General features: G+C 39.8%; 1 pseudogene; it reads left to right on the forward strand.

Annotated features, from left to right (window-relative positions):
- Positions 1–702: 702 nt before the first annotated feature.
- Positions 703–1,639, forward strand: LOC150039302 (RWD domain-containing protein 3-like; annotated as a pseudogene).
- Positions 1,640–5,348: the final 3,709 nt, after the last annotated feature.

Consider the following 5,348-nt stretch of genomic DNA (forward strand, 5'->3'; position numbering starts at 1 on the left):
AGAACTTACCAAGTACTAGGCAGAAGTGAGTAACAAAGCAGGGATTTGCACCCAGGCAACTTAAACCCAGACTCTAAGTCTCATAGTTGCTGTAAATCCTGCTCAGCCCAATTATTCCTAAGCCATGCAACTTCATATTTGTTCTCATAGGAGGCACTGAGGATTTTGGGGAATAGAATATTGTCCTATTAATCTTTACATATCCATGACTTAGTGAAATGTACAGCTCATATCAAGAATTTAGTATGTATTTTTCAAAAGTGAATTAATTTCTGATTTGGGCATAAAACATTGGGAAAACATCACAGAATGCTGTACTGACTCAATAAAATTTAAGTGGAGTCCACAGTATTTTCTACGATTTTTCTCACTCTACTAGTAACTTGCCATTCCCCATCAAATAGTGGAATTAGGAAGTCACATGCTGTGGTTCATGTGATAATCTACTAAGCAGGAGGCTGGGATATGGAGGATGAGAGATTCAAGGTCAGGCAGAAAGTTCTGTGAGTTTGTCTCCAAAATAGCCAGCAAAAATTAGGATATATGGCTCAAGTATTAGAGTGTCAGCAAAGCAAGCAAGTCAAGAGAGCATGAGGCCCTGAGTTCAAACATTAATGAAATAGCCAGCAAAAATTAGGATATATGAGTGGCCGTGGGGCCGCGCTGCTCCCGGCCTGGTGACGGCGGCCGCTGGAAGCGGACATGGTGGCGCTGGTGATCGAGGAGCTCGAGGCTTTGGCGGCGATTTTCTGCGGGCTCCATGAGTGGGAGGTGTTGAGCCGCTAAGGTGAAGACCCCGAGGCTGTCAGCCTCCACTGTTCTACCCGAGGCCTGGCCGGGGGGGCCCCGCCCCGCGCTCCTTCCCCCCTGGCCCTGGCGCCCGAGACCTGGGCCCCTTCCCTGAGGCCTTGAAACAGATGGGACTGTGTTCAGAATCCACACAAAGGCTGAAGGACTTGGAGATGTGGATATACCCTGAGAGTCGGTATTCCAGTTACCTGCCACCTACCCCTTGTGCCTGCCCAGGATCTCAATTAACTCTGAACTCCTGACCAGGGCCCAGTGTGAGACTGGGAAAGACATGCTACTCGAGCAAGCAGAGACCCTCCTGTCAGAATCTATGGGTCATGAGCTGGTCCTCTGGCGTCAGCAGAATCTCCGGCATATCCTCAACCAGCCAGAACCCAGAAAGGGCAGCAGCCAGGATGCTTTTGCAGTCAGCCTGACCATGGATGATGGATTGTGGCTGGCTCTTTTGCATCTAGATCCTATGAGAGCAAAGACTAAATACATCAGAACTGTGCAGAAATGGGCTTCTGATTTAAGGCTCACAGGAAGACTGGTGTTCATGGGTAAAGTAATACTGATTTTACTGCAAGGACACAGAAGCAACGTCAAGGAGTACCTGATGCTGCAGAAAACCTCCAAAGTCGATGTGGACTCAAGTGGAAAGAAATGCAAAGAGAAAATGATTAGTGTACTATTGGAAACAAAAGTACAGATAGAACACACAAGGTTTCTGGCATTTGAAGTCAAAGAATATTGAGTGTGGGATGACTTACAAAAGGAATTTGAAGCTGCAGGACTTCAGAAGCTTTTCTCCGAATTCGAGCTTGGGCTGGTGAAATAAAATGAATGACAGGAGTCTGGATCAAACAGCAGGGTTTTGTTGTTGCCCTGGCTTGGTGGAGGGGCTATTGAAAGAATTCTAAGGAGGCAATGTTAAGGTTTCTCTCAAGTACAGTCTTTCTCATTTCTGGGACAAAAGCTGTGTTTCATAGAATATACGCAGGAAAATACCTTCCATGTCCTAATTTTTGCCAGGGAAAACTGGGCTTAATAGATGGAACTTTATTTAGAAGATAAAGAGATGAAAGCAAAAAAGCCTTTGGTTTTTTTCATATATTTTTATTGTAATTAATAGAAGGGTTACATTATATTCGCCAGATAGAAGGTGCATTAATTCCCATACATTGATACCCTTTCTTATGTCTTGGTCCCCATTTCCCTCCCCCCCCCTCATCCCACCCCTCATCTTGTTTTTCCCCCTTCCCTATCCAGTTTCAAATAACCAAATACAACTATATCCAATATATCAGATAACGAAGTGAGATACTGTAACAATATGAGATAACCAAGGGACAGCAAAAGAGATGAGAGATAGCATAGTACATTAAGGACAACAATCACTCATTATATGGCTAAAAAAGCCTTTGTTTTATTTTTTAAACTTTTAAAAATTTTTTACAGTGTCTTTATTTAACTCTGTGAAGTAGATCTGTGCTTCCTATGTTCTTTTTCAAAATTTACTTTTAATATATTTTATTGTTATTGTAGAAGTGATGTACAGAGGGTTAATGTAACATAACTCAGATAATTGTACATTTCTCTTTGGATATTGTTACCTGAGCCTTTGCTTTAAATAGACTGTTTGGAACTATGCAGTTTTTAAATTGTTAAAAAAAATTAGGATATATGGTTCAAGTATTAGAGTGTCAACAAAGCAAGCAAGCCAAGAGAGCATGAGGCCCTATTTGTAGACTTTCCTGCCTGGGCTAGTTTTGAACCATGATCCTCAGATCTCAGCTCCTGAGTAGCTGGGATTACAGCTCTGAGTCACCAGTGCTCAGTAGATTCGAAACCCACATCATTCACCACATCAAACACCAGGACTACCAGACAAAGGAAGAACGTCAACATCAGATAAGCCCTGAAGAATGGCTTAGAGAAGTAATTCACTAAGTGCTATGGCTAGGGGCTTTGAAATCGTTGTTTCTTTGATTCTAGAGACAGTCTGGAACATGGAGAAAGAATTCAATTATTTGCCTTTCGATGTAGTTAGAGCCCTGCTACTTTCTTGTCCTCTGCTACCACCACGTGGCAATTTTTCTTCACTGTCTCCTATCCAAACCAAACAAAAACTAACAACCAACCCAAATTCCAAATCTGACCAAATCAGCAGATATAGCTCTCCATAAGTGTCCAACTGTGCTCATTAAACCTACTGTGAGCTTTGAGAGCTTGTGAAATTAATCATGGTTCTCAATGATGTTTTCTTCAGAGGAGTGTGTGTCCAGACATCAGAATTCTTTTTTTTTTTGGCCAGTTATGGGGCTTGAACTGAGGGCCTGAGCACTGTCCTTGGACTTTTCTCAAGGCTAGAGCTCTACCCTTGAGCCACAACACCACTTCTAGCTTATTTCTCTGTATGTGGTGCTGAGGAAACAAACCCGAGTGTTCGTGCATGCTAGGCAAAGCACTCTATCACTAGGCCAATTTATCTATAATTTTGTAGCCCATTAGATTTTTTTACTTATTATGTCAGTTTTTACATTTAATGGTCTAAAGGGAAATTATCCTTTCCACTGGATTTTTTTGGTGGCATTATTTAACAAGTGTGTAGGTTATTCACTTAAAACTTAAAAAAAAAATCTGGTATATAGATGTCTTTTTTTCCTTTCTTCTTTCTAATTTTATTGATTTATGTCTTTTGTCTTTTGCCTTGATTAGTTCAACAGGTATTTGTCTCTTGAATTCCTCTTCCCAGAGAACCAGGTTTTGTTTTGTATTTTAATGTTCCCTGTTTTGTTTGTCTGTGTTTACATTGTTTTCTGTTGTTTTACCTTTTTTCTTTAGATTTAAAGTGAGATATCTATCTTTTTTGCTTTCATAATTTTATATTCTAGAGCCATCTAATATTTTGTCAGTACTGGGGCTTGCACTCAGGGCCTGGGAACTGTCCTTGTGCTTTATCAAGGTGAGCGCTCTATCACTTAAGCCACAGCACCACTTGCAGCTTCTTCTGTGTATGTAGTACCAAGGAATTGAACCCAGGGCTTCATGCATACTAAGCAAGCACTCTACCCCTAGGCCACACTCCCAGTGCCCATCTAATGTTTCAACTAAACAAAACATATCTGCTATGCTAGCATACCCTAGAGTAATTATGTTAAACTATGTTGTAACTTTATTATTTACTTGAGTCTGATTTTTATTATTATCACAAAATAGCCACAGATTTTTTTTTCTTTTTGGTAAATAGAATTTTAACTGTTCAGAGAAGTTACACTTTTGGGTTCCTCCTCTAAGGGTATCCTTTGTGAGTACTAGAGTCCTGTATAGTTTATCATGTTCAGTTATATTTTAGATCTGGCTTCTACATATAAGAAAAAAACATAAATAATTTGACCCTCTAAGCTTAACATACCTCACTTAGTATGGTTTATTCTAGGTCCATCTATTTCCCTGCAAATGACATAATCTTACTATTTTTAATAGATGAATAAAATTCCATTGTCTGTATGTGCATATATGTATATACATACATACATACATACATACATACATACATACATACATACATACATACATTTAGAGAGAGAGAAGGAGAGAGATCGTATTTTATTTATCCATTCATCTGTTGATGGGCATCTGGGATGTTTCCATAATTTGGCTACTGTGAATAGTGTGGCAAGGGTAATGAGTGTTTTTTTTTGTCTTTACCATAGCCTTACTTGTTATGTTCTGGGTAGGTGGCCAGGAGTGGTATAGCCATGTCAGAATTGGAGATAAGAGTCTCATGTTCTTTAGTGCCATGGTGGCTTTGAACCTTGCTCCTCAGATCTCAGGCTCCTGAGTAGCTGGGATTATAGGCATGAGCCAAGATGCCTGGCTTTGATGTTTAGTTTTTGTGAGGAAACTCCAATCCAAATTTAATTCCCACTAAAATAATTTATTCAGCTGTGTTGAAAGCCCAAAAGCATGGTACACCTGGTGAGCAGCTATCTTGCTGCATTACAACATGTTGAGAGTATCCTATGATGTACATTTGCTCAGGTATCTCTTTTTTTTAAAGAGACACTGATGACATCATAGGGTCCCTATTCTCATGTCCTACTCCAAATCTAATCATCTCCAAATACACTTCACATACGAACTAGGGGATTCATTTTCTAAAATTTAAATTTTGAGGGGGGACAATTTAAACATTAACACTTTGGGGCATTCTTTTCTCCACACACATAATATAGTGAAGCATGAAAGTGAAAAATGTAGATTTCTCATAACACTGGGTGTGTTAGAATCCCAATTTATATGTTAACTCACATGTGATGTCATGAAGACTGGATAAAGTACCCTGGGGAAAGATTTTGTTTATATCACTCTAAATGTGTTTGCAGAAAAGTTGTTTGTAGAAAAGTTCCTTGGGGAAGTATTCTAACATGGTGGAATATTGGTGGAGTAGTGGTTTAACCATTGGATATTTGGGTGTTGTAAATCTTTCAGCAAGGGGATATGAGATGAAGCTGATACATACTTTGTGCTGTGTTGCATAGTCCTTGCTCTTG

Source organism: Megascapheus bottae, unplaced genomic scaffold (assembly GCF_031878675.1).
Source record: "Megascapheus bottae isolate mThoBot1 unplaced genomic scaffold, mThoBot2.hap1 HAP1_SCAFFOLD_40, whole genome shotgun sequence".
In the NCBI taxonomy this organism is placed as follows: domain Eukaryota; kingdom Metazoa; phylum Chordata; class Mammalia; order Rodentia; family Geomyidae; genus Megascapheus; species Megascapheus bottae.